Here is a 24,932-nt window from a genome sequence, read left to right on the forward strand (position 1 = left end):
AACAGCTGGTACTCTAAAAAGAGATAGACGTTGTCTATTTTGTAAGTATTCTGCGATGGCAGCGAGGTGTAGCCTGATAGATGTGTAGGCTAAGTTACACTTTTGAAGATGTAATAGATATCCTATGATGTGTTGAATAGACACGTCTAAAGGATTAATTTGGTTGTTTTGGCAGTATATGACAAACAGTTTCCACTTAGCAGCATAACATGCTCTAGTAGTAGGGCGTCTAGCTTCTTTGATAACGTTCATACATTATGGGGAAGGTTGAGGTAACTAAACTCTAGGACCTCAGGAGCCAGATCGCTAGGTTGAGATGAGCTGGGTCCGGGTGTCTGATCTCTCCATGGTTCTGTGTTAATAGGCGTGGAGATGGGTTTAGTTTTTGGTGTGGTACTACAGACATCTGCAACAGCGTGGTGTACTACAGTTGTCTGGCCCAAGTTGGAGCGACTAGGATGAGCGTCAGGGAATGTTGCTGTTTTTGCGTATGACTAACGAAAGTATTGGGAGGGGAGGAAAAGCGTACGCAAATAGTTTTGACCAGTTCATCCATATCGCATTGCCTTTGGACAGTGGGTGTGGGTATCTGGTGGCAAAGTTTGGGCATTTTGCATTTTCATGGGTGGCAAAGAGGTCTATGTGAGGTTGTCCTCACATATGAAAGAACGGATGAAGAACTTGTGGATGAAGTTTCCACTCGTGGATCTGCTGTGTTTGTAAACTCAGCAGATCTGCCATAGTGTTTTGCACTCCTGGGACGTGTTGGGCTAAGAGGAAGATCATTAGTAGTATAGCCCATCTCCATATCTGCAGTGCTAACTGAAAGAGCGGCAGAGAGTGTGTTCCTCCTTGTTTATGTAGTACATAGCTGTCATTGTCTGTACGGACTAAGACAGATTTGCCTGACACTTGAGTTTGAAATGCATTTAGGGCTAGAAACACAGCTAGCAACTCTAAGTGGTTGATGTGGAGTAGCTTTTGCTGCGGTGTCCACCTGCCTTGCATGGTGTGATGCAGTAGGTGAGCTCCCCAGCCGGAGAGCAATGCGTCCGCTGTCATAACTATTTGAGGAACTGGCTCTAGAAACAGTCGTCCTTTGAAAAGGTTTTTGGTGTCCCACCATTGCAGAGAACTAAGAGTCCGACTGTCCACCAAAACTAGGTCTGTCAGTTGACCTTGAGCCTGGTTCCATTGGCGTGCTAGGCACTCTAAGTGGACTCATTTGCAGTCTTGCGTGAGGTACTACAAATATGCAAGATGCCATCATTGCTATGAGCTGCATGAACACTCGAGCTGGTAGCGAGTGTTGTGGTTTGAATTTTGTTAGGAGAGTTTGTACACTTGTTATCCTGGCTGGAGAGGGATAAGCTAGTGTTCGTTGGGTGTTTATTGTAGCGCCAAGATTCTGTTGTATGTGCGAGGGTTGTAGATGCGATTTGGTGTGATTTACTGTGAATCCCAAGTGGTGAAGCAGTTGAATAGTAGCGTGAGTGTGTTGTACACACTGGCTGTATAAGCTGGCCTTTATTAGCCAGTCGTCTAGATATGGGAAGACATGGTCTGTTGTCTTTTTAAGTGTACTGCTACTACTGCTAGGCATTTGGTAAACACACTTGGCGCTGTTGTGACTCCGAATGAGAGCACTTTGAACTGGTAGTGCTGCCCGTCTAGCACAAATCTGAGATATTTTCTGTGCGCTGTGTGGATTGGAATATGGAAGTAGGCGTCCTTAAGATCTAGAGTGACAAGGAAGTCGTTTAGTACCAGAAGTGGAAGGACTTGGAGTGTGACCATATGAAAATGATCTGACTGTATGTACATGTTTAGAGGTTTGAGGTCTAGGATGGGTCTTACAGATCCGTCCTCCTTCGGTATTAGGAAATATAGGGAGTATACTCCTTTGTTTTTCTGATGCTCTGGAAACATTTCAATTGCATTTTTCTGTAGGAGGGATATTACCTCCTGTCTGAGCAATGTTAGATGTTCTTGTGACATTGGACGCTGCTTGGGTGGTATGTTCGGGGGGTAGATGTTAGTTTCAGACAGTAACCTGATTGGATTATTTGGAGCACCCACCTGTCTGATGTGATGCTTTCCCAGGCTGGCAGGAATTGCTGGAGTCTTCCCCCGACAGGAATGGAATGGGACAGGGGAAGGGGAAGGGAGTCGTTGGGCAGGGGTAGAGTCAGAGCGGGAGTTGTTATTTTTTACCTCTGCCTTTGTTTTGGTTACTCCTGTAACCACCCCTTTGGTAGCCTTTGCTGTAAGTGGACTCTGTAGGGGCTTTGTACAAGGTACAAGCTGTGTCTGAGGAGTATCCCCTGGTAGTACCTCTATAGGATGAGCGACGAAATGAAAGTCTGGGAGCCTGCGACTGCAGGGCTCCCATAGATTTGGCGGTGTCTGTATCCTTTTTCATTTTCTCTAGTGAAACATCTATGTTGGGTCCAAATAGGTGTTGCTCATTAAAGGGCTGATTAAGAATGGCACTTTGTACCTCAGGTTTGAATCCTGACATACGTAGCCAGGCGTGTCTGCGTAGTAAAACGTTGGTGTTAACTGCCCTAGAGGCAGTATCTGCTGCATCCAGTGCACATCGAATAGAGGTGTTTATGATGTTTTTCCCCTCTTGGATAAGCTCATTTGCTCTATCCTTGTACTGGTCAGGGAGGGGCCTCATTAATAACTCTAACTCGTCATAATGTGCCCTGTCGTATCTGGCTAATGATACGTCACATGTTTGCTGCTTGAGACGCTGTTCTTTTCCCTGATGCGTCAAGTAGCTTAGACTCCTTATCTGGTGGTGGAGCATCACCTGATGTTTGTGAGTTTGCTCTCTTGCGTGCATTGGAAACTACAAGTGAGTCTAGTGGTACTGGACCTTTAATATACGCTGGGTCTGTGGGGGCAGCTTTATATTTTTTCTCTATACGAGGGTTAATGACCAGAGTTCTGACTGGGTCCTTGAAGACTTCAGGAGCATGCTTAAACTCTTTTGAGCATTGGTAAAATGGATGGATGAGGATCTTTGTGCACTATCAAAGGTATCCATTAGGAAGTCTTCCTCTACATGGTCTGTATGTATGTCTACCCCATGATATTGTGCAGCCCTGTGGATTAAATCATTAAACCCTATAGTGTCTTCTGGTGGAGAAGGCCTTGAGGGGTTTAGTCATCCTGAGGGACATTTGGGGTGGTATAATCATCCCACAGGTCGGGTGATCCTGTAGGAGTAGCAGGATCAGGTATATTACCCCCCCCCCCCATATCATCAGAGCTATCATCCCTGTTGTCATCTTCTGGCATGATAGAGGATGCTGGGGAATGCTGTGGTATGGGAGGATGTGGTGATGGTACAGGTTAAAGAGAAGGGGAAGGCAGTCTTAAGGGAGAGGTAGCCATGTCCTTCTTTGCATGCAGAGCTGGTGTCCAGTGGTCGCTTTTTTTATGCCAAAATTGTCCAGTGATTGGATCTTTAGCTGAAGTCTTTTGAGCAGGGTCTGGATAAGCTATATCTTCTGTAGGAGGTTGATCTTTTGGTGCAGAAGAAGGTTTCGGCACCGAAGCGGCTTGTTTTGGTTTCTTGACAATGTCTTACCGGGGAAGCAGGAGTCTTTTTCGGTTCCGACGATTTTTTCGGTTCCGGTATGGTTTTTGGATCCAATGGTTTTTTCGGATCCGGTTATTTTTTGAATCCGAAGCGGGTTTGCTTTGTTCCGACCTGGGTTTCGGTGCGGAAGGAGTGGTGGTATGTTTTGGCGTCGATGGTTTGGATGTTGGCGTAGCAGGTCCTGTTGTCTTTTTCGGTGCCGTGAAGTGTGCGCCGGGTCGCCTGAAGGCTTAATTGGCTTCTTAGCCTGGCCCGAAGGTGGGGCAGTAGAAGCAGTGTGTCGGTGTGCATCCAAGCCCAAGGGCGAGGGTGTGACCGGGGCCTTCTTTGGGTGTGTCGAGGAAGGGTCGGGGTAGACGGTCTTATTTACGACCCGCTGCGCTGGAGTGATGTCCTCGACTCAGAGTCCTCTGCTTCGGAACCGCTGTCGTCGACGTGTTCTTCTGGGACGTTGACACCTTCCTCAAAGATGTCGTCCGGAATGGAAGTGGAAGATTGACCCATTGTTCTCCTCGCTCTTCGGTCCCGGATCGTCTTTTTGGAGCGGAAAGAGGCACAAGCGGAACAGTCTTTGGCCTCGTGCTCCGGAGAAAGGCAAAGGTTACACACTTCATGAAGGTCGGAGTGGGGAAACTTTGACCGACATCGAGGACACCTCTTGAATGGCGACCTTTCCATGAGCTGGAGTTGAGGCCTAGTTAGGCCCGAAGGCCGTCGACGACGACCGGAATCCAAGTATTCGGTGTTGAAGAATAGCGTCGCCTGGAAAGCGTTCGAAACTTATTTTCTAGAAGTTGGTGAGGATTGCACGCTGAAGGAAAATCGGTTCCAACACTGAGCGCTGGAAACACATCCGAGACCGCTGGCGGAAAAAACAACAATCTGGGGATGGAGCCGATGCCCATGCGCAGTATCATCCAAAGGAGGAGTCACCTATCCCGTGACTTCCAAAGACTTTTCTACAACAAAACAAACTGCAAACATCCGGGCCCAACACTAGGTGGCCATCTATGCACAGTGTGTAATCTGCAGCACATATGCCTCTAACATGATGTTTTGAATGGAATCATCTAGTGGGTCAATTTTATTGTTAGAGCATTTAATGACGAACGTTTTCCACTTTGCAGCGTAGTACGCTCTTGTTGTAGGGCGTCTAGCTTCCTTGATAACGTTCATACATTCTTGTGGAAGATTGAGGTATCCAAACTCTAGGATTTCAGGAGCCAGATCGCTAGGTTGAACTGATTGGGATCTGGATGTCTTATCTCTCCATGGTTCTGAGTGAGAAACCTGGGAGAGAGGTGCAGCTTTTGATGTGGCACTACTGATAGCTGCAACAGAGTTGTGAACCATGGTGGTCTTGCCCATGTTGGAGCAACTAGGATCATTGTAAGGGAATGCTGTTGAAGCTTCCTCACCAACAATCTAGGATCATTGTAAGGGAATGCTTTTGAAGCTTCCTCACCAACAATGGAATGAGTGGGAGAGGTAGAAAAGCGTAAGCAAATTTTCCTGACCAGTTCATCCATAGCGCATTGCCTTTGGACAATGGGTGTGGGTACCTGGATGCAAAGTTTTGGCATTTTGTGTTTGGCAAACAGATCTATGTCTAGTTGTACCCACATACGAAAGAATAGAAGAACTTGAGGATGAAGTTCCCATTCGTGGATCTGTTGTGTTTGACTTCTGAGCAGATCTGCTGTTTGATTGTGTACTCCTGATAGATGTTCTGCTAAGAGGTATATGTTTCGCAGAATGGCCCACCTCCAAATGCTCTGTGCTAGACGGAATAACTGGAGAGAGTGTGTCCCTCCTTGTTTTTGTATGTAAAACATTGCAGTCATGTTGTCTGTACAGATTAAGACAACTTTGTTGAGGAGTTGCGGTTGAAACGATTCTAGCACTGGAGAGATTGCTAACAATTCGTAGTTGATGTGGAATTGTTTTTGCTGAGACGCCCATAACCCTAGAGTGGTATGGTTGTGGTGCTGTGCTCCCCAGCCGGTGAGCGACGCATCTGTTAGTACTAGCTGTGAAAGTGGCTCGAGGAACGACCATCCTTTGGAAAAGTTTTTGTGCTACACCGCTGCAGAGAGCGATGGGTGCGGTCGTCTACCAACACCAGATCTGTTCGTTGACCTTGAGCCTGGTTACACTGGTGTGCTAGACATTCTTGTAATGGCCGCATTTGTAGTTTTGCATGAGGGACGAGAACAATGCATGATGCCATCATTCCTATTAGTTGCATGAACACTCTTGCTGCTAGTGTGTGTTGCGATTGAAATCTTTGCACTAGTGTTTGTATAGCTTTTATCCTGATGGGATTGGGATAAGCTTTGGCTGTGAGTGTTTACTGTTGCCCCTAGATATTGTTGCATTGTAGATGGTTGGAGATGGGATTTGGCTACATTTACAGTAAATCCCAGATTGTGAAGCAACCATATTGTTTGAAGCGTGTGCAGCACACAGCTGTTTTGGGAGTTGGCTTTTATAAGCCAATCGTCTAGGTAAGGGAAGACATGAATTTATTGTCTTCAGAGATGGGCTGCAACTACTGTGAGGCATTTGGTAAAGACCCTGGGTGCTGTGGTGACTCCGAACGGAAGCATCTTGAACTGGTAGTGTTGACAATCTACCACAAATCGGAAATATTTCCTGTGAGAGGGATGTATTGGAATGTGGAAGTAGACGTCTGTTAGATCTATAGTGGAGAGAAAGTCGCCTTGCTGCAGTAACGGAAGCACTTGTTGTAAAGTGACCATGTGAAAGTGGTCTGAATGAATGTAACAGTTTAGCGGTCTGAGGTCCAGTATTGGTCTTAGAGAGCCGTCTTTCTTTGGGATAAGGAAGTAAAGTGAGTAAACTCCTGTCCCTTGATGAATTAGAGGAACTGGCTCTAGTGCATCTTTTTGTAACATTGCTAAGACTTCTTGTTTGAGTAGCGTTAGATGATCTAATGACATTGGGTGCTGTCTTGGCGGAATGTTTGGGGGTTTAGAAGTGAGTTCCAGGCAATAACCATACTGGATAATTTGTCTTACCCACCTGTCTGTTGTGAGGGAATTCCAGACAGGTAGGAACTGTGAGATGCATCCCCCAACAGGTGTGGGATGATCGGGGGTAAGTCTAGGGAAGTCACTGTTTGTTAGGGGAGTTGCGGGTGTTGTTACCTCTGCCTCTACCCTTGTTGTTACCTCTGTAACCTCCTCTATTGTACCTCTAGAAAAAGAGCCTTGGTTTGGACTTTTATAGGAGGATGTCTGGTGTTCTGATGTGTTAGTTTTGGAACATGCTCTGTAAAAGGAGCGACAAAAGGACCCTCTGGCAGATGGCGACTGTAAGGCTCCCATAGACTTTGCGGTTTCTGTATCTTTTTAAATCTTTTCTAAAGATGCATCAACTGCAGGTCCAAAAAGGTGCTCTTGATCAAATGGTTGGTTGAGAATTGTATTTTGCAGCTCTTGCTTAAAACCAGACACTCTAAACCATGCGTGTCTACGTAGTGGCACACTAGTATTTATAGCACGTGCCGCGGTGTCTGCTGCATTAGTGCACATTTTATAAGAGGTACTAGTAATTAGGTTCCCTCCTCATAGTGGACCTGTGTGTTTGCGATTTTCCATGAATTAGCAGCCTGAGACGCCATACGTTTACCTGATGCGTCTAACAGTTTAGATTCTTTGTCAGGAGGTGGTGTCTCGCCTGATCCCTGTGAGTTTGCTCTTTTACGTGCATTGGCTACTACTAATAAATCTAGGGGAAGTTGGCCCTTATTGTAAACAGGGTCACTAGGAGCTGCTTTGTATTTTTTATCAACTCTGGGGTTAAGAACCCTAGCTCTGACCGGGTCTTTAAATACCTCAGGAGCATGTCTAATAAGGCCTTTAAGCAAAGGTAAGACATGAGTAGATTTTTGTGGTTGTGCAAAAGTTTCTAGCAAAAAATCCTCCTCTACAGGGTCTGCATGAAGTTTGACTTTATGATATGCAGCCGCTCTGTTAATAAGCTGTGCAAACCCCACATTATCATCTGGTGGAGATGGCTTCGAGAGGTAGAAATCTGGATCATTCGTTAGATCAGGATCAGTGTTCTAATCATGCCATGGGTCTGGCTCCTGTGGTGAATTAACAGGACTTAATGGCATTACATCCTCATCTAAATCTCCATGCCCCAGTGAATCATCACTATCCTGTAAATGTGGAGAGTGTGGTGGTGAAATTATTAAGTTAGGGTTATCAGTTGGTGGAGGTGAAGGTGGAGGAGAAGTATTAGTAGATGTATGAATTTTCTTTGGAGGAACGGGAATTTGGGGTAAATGTTCTGGTTTCCTCTTTGCAGGTAACTTGGTAACTATATGCCCAGTCTTTGGGAGGATAAATATAGTTGTCTGCTTTGGATCTGGGGAAAAAAAAGTTCTTCGAACTCCACATACTTGCTTAGTGTCGAAGAATTGTCCTTGGGAACTGTTTTTGGGTGTTTTGGGACACTGTCCGGTACAACCCCTTTACTGGGTTGAAAAGTTTTCGGTGCCTTGTGTTTTGATGGCACTAAAGTCTTTTCTATGTGCTTCGGTGCCAAAGGTTTTTCAGTTTGTTTCGGGGCTGAAGTTTTATCTTGTTTTTTCGCTGCCAATGGTCTATCTGGCTGTTTTGGTGTCTATGCCTTATCGAGTTGCTTCGGCGCTGAATTTTTAATCGGAGTCTTTCGGTGCTGAGGGGTCTTTTATAGGTTTTGGCATTAAGTGCTTCATCGGTGCCGACAGAAGAGGGCATGGCAACTCGGATGGTTGCGCCTCGGTGCCGATGGTGTTTTTTCGGCGCAGAGTGGTTGGTTCGAGGCGGATGGCTTTAGTCTGTCCTTCGGTGTCGATCCCAAGGTCGGTGCGTACAAAGTCTTTGTAAGGTGTGAACCTGAGCCCGAAGGCGCAGGTGTTACCGGTGCCATTGCTTTGGGCTTGGTCGGGCCGGGGTTTCAGTACTCACACCCCTTTGAGCTGGAGTGATGTCATCATCGGCATCGGAGACGTCTGCTTCGGAGTCCAGGATCTCTTCTGGCTCCGGAAGGTTATTGGGACCTGGATTGAAGATGTCCGTAATGGAGACTGTGCCTCGCTGCATGTCTCGGCGTCGAGCTAGATGATCCCGGATAGTCTTTTTTGATTTAAATGAAAGGCAGGCCTCACAATTTTCCTCTTGATGTTCTGGAGAAAGGCACAAATTGCATACAGGATGGAGGTCCCAGTGTGGAAATTTAGCACCACACTGTGGACATTTTTTGAAGGGAGTCCGTTCCATCGATGTCCGTCTGTATCGGCGCGTGTAGGCCCAACGGCCCGCGTCGAGGTTCGCAGACATCTTAGAGTGATGGAAGCTTTCGAGGTGCGCGTCGAAGGCACAAAATCAAAACAATACTGTCAGTGAATGCAATTGCGCGTCGAAAGGGTCTGGAAACTGTTCCGGAGCGCAGCAAGCTTCATCCGAACCCGATGGCGGAAAAAAACAATCTAACGATGGAGCCGAAGCCCATGCGCACTGTGCACCGAAGGAGGAGTCCGAAGACAAAAACATGCAATCATCAGAGCCCAACACCAGTTGGCGATCTATGCAAAGTGTACAATCTGCAGCTCATATGCCTCCAACATGCAGTTTTCTAAGAAAACAGTTAGTTGCTGAATGGAAAAACATGAAAGTGCCAAGATCACGGGTACAGAAGAGGCTAGTGTCACTAGGGTACAGGGAACAAAACAAGTAACCAACTGCCTCTGGTGTTAAAGAGGGCAAAAACAGACTACTTGCTACACAATAGCCTTAAAAAGCCCCTTAGCACACAAGCATACTGGCTACCACTAGCACACTACAAATTAAAATAAGAACGCTAAACGCACCATACAAATGTCAATAAGTGGGCAGATTTCTGTGTTAACAAATACTGATAGGTACGATTTGGCATTTAGAGAAAATAATGCGCCATGAAGTGATACATGATGAGCGTTCTCACATGTGCCAATATAAAATGTTGAAACATTCGGCTAACATTATGTGCATTAAAGAGTTGTATTTGAAGTACGGTTGGATGAATGGATGTTCTCAATTACAGGATCTTTGTGTTATTGCAGACGAAAACTGTGCGTTCTTCGGTCATTCACTAGTATTGTGTGCGAGTGTAATGAAAGTTTGCCTAGCCTTCGTGCTGGTAAGCTTCAATTGTATTAAGGACTCGGAGGCGAGGATTATGCCTTCTTCCTTCGCTTTATAATTACACAGCAGCAAGAAAAACAGCAAGACTATTACATTTCCCATGAACACTTGGGAAACAGAAAAGTCTCAACATTAGTCCTTTGTCAGTATCCAAACTCCAGCAGCTCCCGTCATGCACTGCTGCTGTTTCCTCTTGCTGTTTCCTCTTTCTCTTTCTTCGCGTGAAGCCCATGTTCCAGCATTCTGTTTGAGACAGTCGTTCCCTGCAAAAACCGCAGTGTCAGAGACAGACCGTCTACCAGCACAACAAATGTCACATGGCAAGAGAAAACAGTGCAAAGCATCAAGAGCCATAATCAGCAGAAAATCCCATGAATGATTTACTTACATTCTGTACGGGGAGGGTCCACTTCTTGGAAGTCATTGGGTGGGGGACAATCCTCACCTCAGAGTCCTTAATAGAATTGAAACTTACCAGCACGAATGCTAGGCAAATTTTCATTCTATGGCAGGACCAGAGGCTTCGGATTATGCCAGTTCAAAGCTGGTCAACAACTAGCCGAGCCACTTCCAACACTGGCTTGAAATAAAACCTCTTCAACATGGAATCTGAGGACCAATTGGCCGCTCGCATCAGACACCCTAATCTAGCCCCAAGGGCAAAAGCTTTAGAGGCCATCGCTCCTCTCGCGGAATGAGCACCGAATTGCTTGGTATCAATCCCCGCCTCCTGCATCACCCAACGCACCCACCTTGCGATTGTTGGGGAAGAAACAGCCTTGTACGGTTTACGTAGGGCAATGAGAAGTTGTCTTTTGCCCGGAGGGCGAGTGTCAGTCATATCCTCATAAGCACGGAGGCACTGCACTCCACACAGTTTAAGGGAATCTGGAAAAGCCGGGTACAAAATAACCCGCGTGTGGGACTTAGTCCGCCTACTCACTGTGAAGGACACCCCATCTGGGGAAAAAACTCTGGCAGTAATGTCTACTGCTCGTACGTCCGAGACCCGCCTGCAGGATATCAGGTACAATAGCATTGCCAATTTAGCTGTGAGCTCTTTACGAAAAAGAAACCTATTCGGCTGCCAAGACAGAAACAAGTTCAGAACCCTGTATACGTCCCAAAGGACGGAATAGCGCGGTTCAGGAGGCAGCGAGAGGCGGATCCCTCTCAGAAGACTGCACACCAAGGGGTGCTCCCCAATCGGGGAACCTTGCACCAGGTCATGACCAGCAGAGATTGCGGAACGGAAAGTGTTGATTGACCAGTAGGCTAGGCCATCCTCCGCCAAACCGGCCAGAAAGTTAAGCACGTGGACTACATCTGCCCCCACGGGATCAAAACTCCGTCGCACAAGTGAGAAGTTAGCCTAGCATATGATGTCCACTATTCTAGTGGTGGAGAAGTGTGGCTCAGGGGTTAGAGGCAGCAGACCCGGAAGCTGAGATCGGTCCTGGACCAGGGTTCAATTCCCCGCCTCGGCGGGTCTTGGGCTAAAAATTCCTCGGACTCGATAATTCTCGCCCCGGTGCCTCCTCGACTCACGGGTTCACACTCTGCAATTCTGGGCAACAGCTTGCTTAATCTTCACAACGGCCCCTTGCGGCGGGATGCCAGACTTTCACCTTGTGGATACCCTGCTATTTCACAGGGGAATACCAGGAAGGGTTCCCTAAGCAAGCGCCGGGAAACCCACTGTGGGTAGCTGTGCGCTATATAAGCTCAACTACATTTACATTTACATAGTGGGCACCTTGCACCAGTCTAAACGACCCTTAATGATGGTGGTTGTAAAGTCAAACTTATAGACAAGCTATCCTAGTGGTAGCATGGACCAGCAGTCTTAGGCTAAAACTTCGGAGAGCATGTGAAGCCAGCTTTTTTACCATATATAATCCCTTGAATACCAAATGAAAGGACACCACACAAGGTATATATCAAATATACATGTATTTATTACTAACACAAACCCTCTGCACTCTTTATGAGGTCAGAGTTCGAGATACGTTACAAGTTACTCATTAAGCATACTATAAGTTGCACAAATACAATTCTGCCCAAGGGGCCTGACGAACCATATACTAAGTAAGTGGTATAAGAACCACTTCAGGAAAAGTGAATAGGCCTAGGGAATCGCTGGGGCTACACTACAGAACCAAAGGTATGGAAGTAGGAGACCAACGGAAGACGAGTGCAGTGTGAGAACACAGACGCAAGTTACCATTGACTGACAATGGAGAAAAAAGAAGTCACAAAGTTACTGATTAAGGACACTTCCAGGTGGACTACGGTGAAACCCCTTTAAACTAGGAGGACACTTGGATAGTCAATACCCACGGGAGCACCGGAGTACTCGAGTTACCTCACCCAGGGAAGCCGGGTGCATTGGTGTCTTTTCGTGTCGGGTTTCATCGATGCTGTCAATGGAGACCTGCAAAAGAAGTGCTGCAGGCGGCCGAAGGAAGTGTCCGGGTGGATCCAAGGGTGGATCAAGGAGCTGAATAACCTGAAAGCAGAGAAGACAGTCTGGGTATCGGTATTCGGATTGGACTCAACAAGCCTTGGCAACCGCAACCCAGGCAGGATGTGAAGATTGGCTTCAGACCAGCAAGGTCTGAGGGGCTTCTCCTTTGTAGGGAAGCTGGAGCAAGCCTGGAGCAACCAGGAAAGCAAGATGAGTTCAAAGGTTTGCCTTCAGGGGGCTCACTAGCCAAAGGGCTAGCAACCGGGAAGACGCGTCGAGCTGAAATCCACAGGCGGGCCCCACGCAGCACTCGTGGAGTGTGGAGGGCCGAGCTTCGGTGCAAATGGCACTCGGGTCTGGGGCTTCTCGTACCCCAATGCACAACTGCGAGTTACCTCAGGAGTCGATGCAGTTAGCAATTTGCAGGCTGTCATGGGAGTCTGGTCCCAGTCTCTTGTGTCCGCCACGGGTCTCAGCTTTGCTGTGGATCGGAGTCCAAGAAGTCTGGAAGTCCAGTCCTGAGTAGCTGAGTCTTCGGGTTCCGTCGGGAGCGTCGACAAAGCAAACCGGCTAGTTACTGGTGGTGCCTGTTTGAACAGGGTGGTCACTCCTTGACCAGGGTGGTCACTCCTTGACCACAAGGGAGATGTCTTCCGTCTTCCAGTTGAAGTAGAAAGTCGAAGGTCCAAGAGTTCGTTTCAGTGCAGGATAATCTAATGTCTCTAGACACAGCTCCTATCTTTATACTTATCTAAGGGGCTGGATTACCTGCTAGGTCCCTCCTATGGGTGCACCCAGAGAAGGGGGTGGTTACACCCATTTCTCTTTGTCCAGTTTCGTGCCAGAGCGGGGCTGGAGTGCCCAGCAACTGGTTTCAACTGAGCTATGCATGGAGCACCTTGTGTGCCCCAGGCAGTGTCTCATTTTGCAGCCCTCCCTGTCCCAATACACTAAAAGCCTGTCTGGGGAGGTGCTAGCACCTCCCAAGGCAGGAAACCCATTGTCCAGGCCTCCCCTGCCGGAGTTTCGTCCAGCAGCAGGAGGTCAGTCTCGTGTCTGTGGCAGCAGCATCCATTTTGTGATGCGGAGGCTCTGTATAACTTTAACCGGTTAAAGCAGTAACCAACATGTCTTCTCCCTCTAGAAGGGTGGAATGCTACTCCCGCCGCCAGGATTGGCGGGGGGGGTAGTATTCCAAAGAGGTTTGACACCTTACACGACATGTTTTGATAAAGCCAAACCAAAGTTAGCATTAACCGCGAGGATTATAATGCACTTAAGAGTATATGGTATGGCTATATCATAGAACAGCTATACGGAGATGGTTCCGAAAGCTGCAGAGGGGCTCAGCTCATGCTAGGGCACCCTCTCACATAAAACCAAGCACTCTGCCTCCAAGATTGTTAAGGCCTGCCATAGGAGTGACTTATATGTTACTATGTGTCTATATATAAGGTAGATATAGATATACTATATCTAAGTAAGGGGTGATTACACCACCTTACCCAAGCTGAGTGATCAGCCTGTGGTGTCAGTTTGGATAGCCAGCCAGGGGTGGCATAATACATGCTGCAGTCCCTGGTAGGCCTTGGATGCACCTATGCCCTGGGTACCTATGGTACACTATACAGGGGCTCACAGAGGTGACCCAATTCCCAATTAGGTATGTACCTAAAGTACATGGAGTCCATTTTATAGGGAGAGCAGATAGTTGGCCTGGGATCCTGCCTTTCAGGGCCCCAGGCTAAGTCAAAAACCAGCTAAACACTAGGCAAAAAGTTGGGGTAACCATACAGTCAGATATCCACCTTCCTACAGCACACACCAATCACGCCATCTATGCCAGGCTGATCGGTATCTCCTGGTCGTGCCATCAGCCCATGCCTTGAAGAGCATGTCCTCTGCTTTTCCCGAAAGGCCTGGGAGCGTCCAGCGACGCTGGAGATCCTCCAGGCCATCAGCCTCAGCGATTCCTCCTGGACTAACCGGTGGGTAACCCCGTCCGGATTGAGCAGAATGTGAGGAGAGTGGGGGTGTAGGATTGGAAAATCCCAAGAAAGTTGGGATGTTCCGGAGGAGGAGCAAGTCTGGGATGGGAGCCATGACCTAGAGGAGCAGGCCTCTTCGTCCGTTTCTGGAGAATCCCAGTCATCCTGTGGCTCCGGGAACATAGTGCGCGGGGTCGGTTGGGGGAGGGGAGGGGGTCGGGGGGTCAAGGCGCAGGGGCCGGGGCGGGAATAAGGGCCGCAAGTTTCACGTATGCCTCATCCATCCGCGCCGTGAGATGCTGCTCTAAGGGAATCATGGCCTGATCTACGGCCCTGTAAATAGAGTCATCGACCGCTTGGTAAAAGTCCTCATCCCAACTGGCGTAATTCAGAGGGTCCTCCTCTGGGTACTGGCCTTGCTGCCCCTGCATCATGAGATAAGTTAGGCTATGCAGGAGTATCAGAGTTGTGGCACAGCAAATTAAATAAGGACCGTCACAGGCACTAATTTGAACCTGGGAGGGAGCCCAGACAAATGTGGGGGCACTTAGGCACACAATTTAAGGAACTAGCCCTGGGGACGCCGCAGCCCTCAATTTCACGGGGCACCACCCGGCAAAGCACCCCACTGCACCAGCAGTCTGGTGCTTATTGCAACCCCGCAGGGTGTAAGACAAGCGGACAATACAACCCACACAGGGCGTTCAAACTGAGGTAAACACTAAGATTGCAACCCCACAGGGTGTCAGACCGGGTGGCAATGGACAAGACAAGCTGCCTGTGGCAAATGCGCGAAAAACGCTTTGAAAAAGCGTCCCTCACTCACGCTGGCCACAGAGAAGAGAGCTCGCCCCCTAGCGGTGGGAGGACCACACCGCGCTGCAACTGGGCTCAAAATCGCGCGAGGAGCGCTGAAAGCGTCCCACGATTACCAGGGGGAATCTCTATGAAGGAAAATGCTAGCGCTTATCAATGAACAAAAAACGCTACCACCACAGCCCCCAAAACCCAGGAGAGAGAGAAAAAAACACTTAACTTGCTGGTGAGCAGCGAAGAAAGAGGAAGAGGAAGAGGAAACAGCAGCAGTGCATGATGGGAGCTGCCGGAGTGTGGATACTGACAAAGGACCAATGTTGAGACTTTTCTGTTTCCCAAGTCTTCATGGGAAATGTAGTCGTTTTGCTGTTTTTCTTGCTGCTGTGTAATAATAAAGCGAAGGAAGAAGGCATAATCCGAAGCCTCTGGTCCTGCCATAGAATCATACGCAAAGGAGCAGTATCGCTTTTGTTAAAAAAAAAAAAAGTTTGGTCATAAAGCACTAATTTGTTGTGCTAAAGTACTATTGACATGCATGCAGAATAGTATAGTACAAAGTTGGCACTACATTGTGGTTCAACTGCATTACACGCTGATTAGTGCTTGAAGAAATTACCTGATATAGCAAGCAGTTTACTTTCAATAAAGTCGTTTATAAACCTATCCATGTAGGATTTTTAGATTGTTTAAGAAGAGACACTAACCTATTGCCTAAACCATACATTTTCTGACATTTCAGAAGGCATTCTATAAACTGAAGTTTCTGGTTGAGGAGCTGTGGCTAGGTCGTGTGAGAGGGGTTGATTGGCACAGAGCACATCTTCACAAAGCTGGCGCGCGCTGACCACAGCAGCAGAAGTCACCCCAAGAAAATAGGAAGCATCCATCATCTAATGAGAGGCCAACCTCCTTTCATCTCAGAATAATTGAAATACAGAGTAAAGGCTCGAGGCCTCTCTGAACAGCCAGGCCCACCTCTCTCCGCCCACTCCTAAATACTTTCAAATAATCTGGAGGTTGTACAAATACGCTGGGCAAGTACAAATTGTAAATTAATTTCTAAAAACACGATCATTTATTTATCGATTGCAGAGTTTAGAAATAAAAGGAGTCGAAAATACACACTCTCCCTACAGGTCACTATTAGAATCACGCTCGGTCTCGTCAACATAGTGAAAGTTTATATTTGACATTGTTTTGGCATATCGCAGTCTTTTTTTATTTTTTTAACTTTGTATTAACAGTTCAGACAACAACAGTGGTCATCACATACAGACAGTAAAGTGCTTACAATCGTACCAATAGGGCTGGGCTTACATAGCATTCAGTTTTCAGACTTGTTCAGTGCAGTTCATTACGTACAATTTTAATCAATCGGTTCAAGCGGTTCATCAATCGGCGTAACCTGGGGAGGCTCGCATATGTACCCCCTATATTCGTTCCACCTTGACCACACTTCTCCCTACTTTCGTGGACACCCTCTAGCTATATACACAGTCTTCTCCTGGAGCATACACCAGTCCATGTCAGTCTGCCACGCGGCCAGTTTAGGGTGTTCCACTGCCCCTCAGAGCCTAGCGATGTTTCTCTTTGCGACTGCAAAGCCCAGCGTGGCCCAGAGCTTCCCTCGTGGCGACAAGTCGGTGGGCTCCCAGATGTTTAATAGACATTTCTTTGCCTCAACTCTAAGCTCCACCCCCCACACCTCCCACATGCATTGATGGATACGACGCCAATATACCTGGAGAACCGGACACGCACAGCATGTGGAAGAAGGTTCCACTGTTTCCCCACCCTCTCCTACAGAGCCCATCCGAGCTGCGGCCCATCAGTTGCAACCTCGTTCCTGAGATATAGACTCTGTGAAGGATTTTCAGCTGTATGAGGCGGAATCGTGCCGATATTGTGACCTCTCTAGGAGAGGCTAATGCTGACCTCCATTCCTCCTAGTCTATTTCGAGCCCGTCAGCCTCCCACTTCCCTTTGAGGTTTGGCAGGAGATCAGGGGAGTTGTTAATAATCTTTTTGTATGTGAGGGAGATGGCGTGCTCAGGGAGATGACCGTCGAGTAACCCATCTTCCAAGGGGGATGAAGGCGGGGGCATCGTACCTAATGGAATATTGGACTGCAGGGAGTGCCTAACCTGGATGTAGCGGAAATACTCTGTTTGAACTAGCTCATAAGTGTGTTGGAGTGATGCAAAGGAGACCACCCCTTCCCGACCCCACAGGTCCTTTATGCAAGAAATCCCGATTAGGTCCCATTTGTGGAACCCCTTGGTGCGGCCCAGGGTTCCCAACCTTTCGGAGGCCCATAGTGTAGTGCCATAGTGAGAGTGTCTGCCCACCCCAACTGTCGCTGTGCTGTGTGCCATATCTGAACTGAGTGTTTAGTGGGTCCGGTTAATGGGTATCTGCCTGTTTTGGAGTATAGCGCGGCTTCGTAGTTTCCGCCTGGTAACAGCCACCGGTCCATTGCGTACCCCGGTTCGTTGCCATCACAGTACGTACCCTGATTGATGGCCGCCAGGTGTGCAGCCCAATACTACTTCTGAACGTCCGTGAGCGCAATGCCACCAACAAACCATCCCAGTGTTAGTTTCTGGAGGGAGATTCGGGGCACCCCAGCCCATAGCAGCTTTCTTAGTGTGGAATCCACCGACCTGAAGTACGACTGTGGGATCATGTCTGGGTAGTTCTGTACCACGTAAAGGAATCTGGGCAGGGCCATCATTTTGAAGAGTGCCGCCCTGCCCAATAGGGCCAGGGGGAGCTTCTGCAAGGAGGCTGAATCCTTCTTGAAGCGTTGTAAAGGCGGAAGGAGGTTCCTCTCATACCGAATCGTATGGTCCCTAGAGATAAAAACCTCAAGGTATTTAAACCCCTCCGGGGCAATCGTTAGCGGGCAATTCCGGGGGATCATTAGTTGATCGCCCTGCAGCACATATAGTATAGACTTGGCCCAGTTAATGCTGTACCCCAAGTTTTTGCCAAAACTGGTGAAAATATCCATCGCTACTGTAAGGGACGTAAGGGGACTGGCGAGGTACAGAAGGATATCGTCCGCGTAAAGCGAGATTCTGTCCTCCCAGCCGTCGGCCAACCTGAGCCCTCTGATCGCGACATCCTGTCTGATCCAGGCCGCGAGCAGCTCTAAGGACAGAGCGAATAGCAGGGGCGAAAGAGGACACCCCTGGCGTGTTCCCCTTTCCAAGGCAAAGACATCGGAGACCTTGTTGTTGACCACTACCTGCGCCAGAGGCTCCGCGTAGAGGAGGCGGACCCAATGGATGAACTCAGGCCCAAAGCCCATTTTCCAGAGGACCGCCATCATATATGGCCATTCTAGCGTGTCGAATGCCATTGCGGCGTCCAGTGATACCACAACCGCCTCTTCCTGAATTGTGTGACACCGCCCCAGCACTCCGTGAAGTCTTCGGAGGTTTAGTGCTGTGTTGCGGTGAAGCATAAAGCCTGATTGGTCCGGATGGACCAAAGTGGACTGAACTGGTTTAAGCCTGTTGGCCAAGACCTTGGCAAGAATCTTGGGTTCTGCATTCAGCAGTGATTTGGGCCTATAGGAGGCACACGCGTTTTTCGGTTTGCCCTCTTTTGGAATGGCCACAATAGTGGCTATACGCTGATCTCTCGGCAGCCTGCCCATCTCCCTGCTTTCTTCAAACATACTTTTTAAGTATGGGCTATGGTCGTCAAGTTTAAGCTTGTATAATTCGATAGGTAACCCGTTGGGGCCAAGGGCTTTCCCTGGATGGAGGTCCCTGATAGTGCGGTCTAGCTCCCCGATGTGAGAGGTCCCTCCAGGGCCTCCCGCTCTACCTCTGAGAGGGTTGGCAGGCGAATATTCGCCAACATGTCGACGGAGTCCTCCTCTGACCGGTCAGACCCTCTGCTGTACACCCTCTGATAGTGCCGCGCAAACTCCCTGACAATTTTGCGAGGTTCAGAGACAACCTCCCCGGACTCAGTCTTCAACTCCGCCACCACCTTTTGTAGCTGCTGTTTTCTATCTAGCCATGCAATTAGTTAGCCCGCCTTGTCCCCCTGATCATATATTCTGCCTTCCCTGTCTCTAACAAGGTGTTTGGCGGCATCTGTGGCCAGGGCCTTGTACTCCTCCCCTTTGAGTTGCATTTGGTGAGTCACCTCTGGGTCCCCGTCAGATTGCACTGCCGCCTCCAGGTCGCGGAGATCTCCCTCCACCTTAACCAGTTGTGCCCACGCTCCTTACGGTGGCCAGCTATCACTGAGAGGGCCTCTCCCCGTAACACCGCCTTGAAAGCCTCCCAGAGGACTAACGAGGAGTCAACTGTGCCCTTGTTGGTTTCAAAATATTGCTCCATTGCCACTTCTAGTTTCTTCTTCGTGTCCTCATTCCGGAGGTACCAGGCGCTTATCGGTGCTATAGTACCCTCCCGCCTGTCCCCAATAGTGAGGTGCACCAACAATGGGGGAGTGGTCCGAGATACCCCTGGCCAGATGTGTAGCTTCGCGAATGGTGGTGCCCTGTTGTAGTGGCGCTAGAATATAGTCGATGCGGGAGAATGTACGGTGTGGTCCAGAGAAGAAAGTGTACTGTGTGTCCCCAGGAGGCACCACACATCTGTGAGGCCAAACGTGTCCATAAAATCAGTTAACCACATGTGGCGGGGTGGTATGTCTCTGGGTGGGAGTCTGTCCAATCGTCCTGAAACCACAGTCTTGAGATTTCCCCCCCCCCACCAGGAGCTGCCCATCAGGGAGGGAGATGAGTAGTTTGCCATGCTCTTGGTAAGATTGTGTCTGAAGCCCAGGTGGGATGTAGGTGGTGACTAGATTGAGCCTGCGTCCCTCCCACTTACCAGAAACAACATAGCGCCTGAGGGGGTCAGCTTCTGTGTGGTCTACGACAAGGGGGAAAGTACGGTGTATCAGCACCCCAACCCCGCTGGACCCTGACTTAAAACCAGCGTGGACGGCTAGGGAGTAACCCCACCTATTGAGTGTGTGGCAATTATTCCCCATCAGGTGGGTCTCTTCTAGGAACACTACATCAGGCCTTTGTCGTTTAATGAATTGCAACACCATAGTTCTCTTCAGTTTGTCCCCCAGACCGTTGACATTCCAGCTCAGAACTCTGAGGCTTTTATCCCACCCCATAGTAGCGATTACGTTGAGCCGCACTAACAGCCCTGTAGCCCCAGGTACAGCACACAGTCAAAGTATCATCAGTAACAAGTGACCACACTCAACTTAACCCAACCATCCCCCCCATCCCCCCATAACCCCTCTCCCCCAAACTCCCCCCGCCCCCCTGCCCATCTCAAAGCCTGCCACCCCCCAAACCACAACTCCCACCCCCACCCTGCTCCCTGCTCTAAGGGCTTCAAACTGCCCGCAACCCCAATTAGCAGAGCGCCTATCGCCCAACCCCAACCCGGGATGAAGGGATGAACCCCTCCCGCAGAAACTCCTGTAGGGGAAGTGTGCTGGCCCCAGTTCCAACCAGAGCCTAACCCTGCCCCCCTAAAGTGTTCCACATTCGGCAAAAGGCCCCCAGACACAGGTGAGCATACAACACAGGTGAGCATACAGAGAAGTGTCATGGAAGGAAACGTGGCACCCATCAGCATAATTGCTCAGCAGTAACCCCCCAGTTCTTTTATACGTTACAGTTCTGTCAGATCCTCAGTCAGCAGCACCTCGTCCACAGCAGCTCGTATTGTCTCGGAGGGACCCCCATTTAGGGCTAGCTGACCTGGACCGCCACGATCGCTGACTCTTGACATCGACTTCCGATCTATCAGCCGTGGATCCCGGCGAAGCCACCCTGCTCTCCCACCAGGAGTCGTTCTTTTGTCGTGCCTGCTCGTGTGTTGGCTCACTGTCCAGCCAGCTTTGGACCTCCGCTGGCAAGGTGAAGAACAGGGACTTACCGCCAGCGATAATTTTCAATTTAGCTGGAAAAAAACATCATGTATTTGATGCCCCGCTCCCGAAGTGCAGTCTTAACACCCATGAAGGAGCGTCTTTCCTGTTGGACCTGCAACGTGAAGTCGGGGGGGGGGGGGGGGGGGGAAACGGATCGTGGATCCTTAGAGCTGCAGATCGCCATTTTGTCTTGCCGCCTGGAGGATGGCGTCCCGGTCCCTGTAGTTCAGGACTTTTGCTATAATTGTCCTAGGCGGGGCCCCCGGCTTGGGTTTGGGAACCGGCGCCCGGTGCGCTCGCTCCACTGTAAAGATGTTGGACAGGTGTTTGGGCTTTTAGTGGGTGAGGACGAGGTCTTCAAGGAACAGCTCCATGCTCGGCCCCTCCGTTCCTTCAGGCACCCCCACCACGCATATGTTACTCCGCCGGGCCCATCCTTCCTGATCCTCCAACCTGAGGGCCATCTGGCGGTGTTGATGAACGAGTTCACTCACCCGTTTTTCAAGTGTTTTTGAGGTGGTTTGGAGCGTCTTGATCTCTGACTCGTTAGCTTTCGATCTTTCCGTGGTCTTCCCCCAGGTCGGCGCGAAGGAGATTGACCTCTATGGAGATCTTGTCCATTTTGGTCTCCAGGGTGGTGCCCAGCGTCTGGATTGCCGACATTGAGGTCAGGGATGGCTCTTTTTACCCCGCCAGCTCGTCAGCAGCCGCACCCCCCTGGCTTTGTCCCAGCGGCACCACGTATTTGTCGATTTTAGAGGTTTGGGAGGTGGTATTCCATTTAGGCCTCATAGTTGATCCGCACGCCGCCCACGGGTGCGGCAGCCAAGCGTGCGCGGCCCAAGAAGCAGCCCAGGTAGGGCTCAGGTCAATTCTCAGTGCAGCCGCCTCCTCCGTGGCCCACGAGGCACTCCTCGCAGCGGGGCGCCTTGCCTCCCTGTATACGCTGTTGTATGCCACTCGCACGTCTCAATGTCAGCCCCCACCTCAGGCCTGCTTACTTCCACCGATGTCAACCGGCCCTCCCAGAGTCCTCAGGATGAAGGCAGGACTCTGCCATCGCCTCCTGGGCCGGGGCCGCGCCACCACCAGCCAGCGGAGCCGCGCGCGGGCCCCACTCCAGCGCTATGGACCGTCTCCGTTGGGTCAGGACTCCTCACCAGGCCGCGGTGTGGCTGGGGGCCCCAGGGCCCCGCAGGAGGTCCTCAGCAGGCCGGGTCTCTCCAGCAGGGAGGACGGCGCAGCCCCCAAGGGCCGGGGAAGAAACGGCTTTCTCCCGGGTAGGTCTCCGCGCTGCAGGTGCAAAATGGCGCGCCCACGTCGTCCTCTCGCCAGCCTCACCTTGGGCCCCGCACAGCTCCCAGGGGAGGGAGTGCCCACAGTAGATAATGTCCACCTCCGGACCGTATGCGGTGTGCGCCGCCCCTCGCCGCCACAGTCTCTTCGTCGGTATTTTGATTGTGCCAGCTCGCGATTAGGCCTTAAGCCGGGGTCTCGATTTTAGGCCCTCGCGGTCCTTGGGCTCCAGGCCGGTCAGGCCGCCTCCTCCGCGACTCCCGGGCGCCCGATCCTCGGCCCCGGAGGGAGCCGGGAGACCAGAAAAGCACCCCCGGAACTCCCTTGGCGATCGGGCCCTAAGGGGATGATGCTGCTCGGTCTCCGGGCGCCTTCTTTACGGATTTAGGCCGGGGACAGGGTAGGCTCCGGCGGAGCTCCGCAACTAGGCAGCCATTTGCTTCAGCGCCTGGCCACGCCCCGCATATCGCAGTCTTGACAAGTGACTGGGCTTCTAGGCGCTCTTCAGAGTCAGGCGTGTTCGAGCTGTTTTTGTGTTGTGGATCATTCCAGAAGAAAGTGCAGAAGGTGTTGGGGAGTAGAAAGGAAAGACGAGAGAAGGAAATAATAAAAGCGATGATTAGAGCACAAAAAAAACTGGAGAGAGTTTGCGAGTTCTGAAAGAAAATAAGCGATGGAGAGGGGAAGGGAAAACAAAGCGATGGAGAGAGGATAACAAACTGACCAGCAGTGGCGACGGCAGGCAGCAAATGCTAAATTACAAAACAAGACACACACTGGTAGCTAGATTCTGCTTACGACGCTCCCAGAATTGCACCATTGCTTCCCTGAGAAATGGATCCAAAAATTAAAATTAACAATCCCGCTGAGTGGTGCGCGCGCGCCACAGGAGACGTGCTTTCAATTATGGCGCCCGTGTCTGGGCACTAATTGAAACCACGTGACGGCCTATTGGTGTCTATTACGCACACCAAGCACGTAATAGACACCAATAGGTCGTGGGCGAAGCAATGCACCCGCCTTTGGCCAATAGCGTGCAATCTTTAATTAAAAGACGCACGCTAAGGCCAATGGGTAGCTGAAAAAGAAACGCACACAGGTCAGCATGATTTCCCCGTTTTTCACCTACTAGAGGTCTCGCGACCTGCGCGTGCACTGCTGCGTAAGGCAAGGTAAAAGGTCAAACCGATGTAATCAAACAACCGAGCATAATGACTTTATCTTCAGTGCAAAAGCCAGTCAGTTATGGTCTAATCATTTCCAGTCTTAAATACTGTACGGTCTTATCTTGGCATACCAGTATACCTCACTCTTTGTCTCAGGTAATCAAAAATATGGCAGTCGACTTATTGGAACGCTCAGCCATTTCCCACATTTCGCCCCGTCCACAAGGACTTTTTTGGCACCCAATTAGAAATGCTCCTTCGCACACGAAGCATACAGCCTAACTGGTCCTTTCTACCTGAATAGAAGATTGAAATCTCATACTCCCTCAAGCTCTTCATTTACCTAACCTCGCACTCTTCTCAAATTCCCGCATTAAGACAAACCAGTTTGGTGGTTTGTTCTTTTTCCTACCCAGCAGTCAATAATTGAAATCGTCTCTCCCAATCAATTTATACAGTCTCCAACTATCGATCCTCAAAAAGGTATTGAAAATCTTTTTTGCCCCTGGCAGCCTTTAACAACTATTTTTTATTTTTCTGGTTTCCTTCGGCACCATGACACCCGTCAAGGCACTAGTGCATACCTTACAAAAATAAAATTAAAGAAAAACAGAGGTTGGATGAGAAATTCTAAGTTTACTAACAAGATAGAGGAACTCAAAAGGGTTTCTAACCTCGAGGACCAATAAACCTGATCGCATTCTATATCTTTGTTCATGGTCATTGGTTGTTTTATTAGTTATTGGATGCCTATCATTACCAAAGTGATTTTGATAGCCTAACTCTCCCTTTCCTTTTGTCATCTGGGCTAGTGATGATCATTTGCTGAGTTGCAGTGTCAAAGATACAGAACTTTTCTTGCCTCATTATAAGGAAATCTATCAAGCTAATTGCAATGTGAAGGGAAGTCCGAGAGATACATATCTGCCACTAATAATGGTTCCTAAAATAACTATAAAGCAGCTGAAGTAATCAATCTCATACATTTTCTCCACTAAACAAGACTTTCTACAGAGAATTAAGAAATCCACTACTGTTAAAATGTTGGCTAATACATTATCAAAAGGAACTAGGAGGTTAATTCATAATGATCAAATTGCTTTCATCTCGGGAAGTCAAACTGTTGCAATTACTAATTATTTAATACGGGCTATTTATTACTTCTCAGTCTCAAAGACAGAAAAAACAAAAAAGCAGCAATTCTAATGATAAACACATAAAAAGCATTTAACTTCATGAACTGTATCGAGTTATTCATCATACTAGTTTAGATTCCCATCACAGGTAACAAAAGTAATGAGGCACCTATGAGAGAGCCGTTGCCACAATATTGATTAATTCTGGACAAGGCAGCACAAGTATCAGAAGAGATACTGCGCGGGGTTTCAAATGCCTAACATGTTTGTGCCCTTTCTTGAACTATTAGTAGCCTCAATACATGTTGAAATAATCATTATACAT

General features: G+C 49.1%; 1 protein-coding gene across 7 annotated transcripts in view; it reads right to left on the minus strand.

Annotated features, from left to right (window-relative positions):
• Window positions 1-24,932, minus strand: part of RBM44 (RNA binding motif protein 44) — a 1,911,902-nt gene that overhangs the window by 1,749,809 nt on the left and 137,161 nt on the right. The gene's annotated exons all lie outside the window — the stretch shown is intronic.

The sequence above is a fragment of the Lissotriton helveticus genome, chromosome 3_1 (genome assembly GCF_964261635.1).
Source record: "Lissotriton helveticus chromosome 3_1, aLisHel1.1, whole genome shotgun sequence".
Lineage (NCBI taxonomy): Eukaryota > Metazoa > Chordata > Amphibia > Caudata > Salamandridae > Lissotriton > Lissotriton helveticus.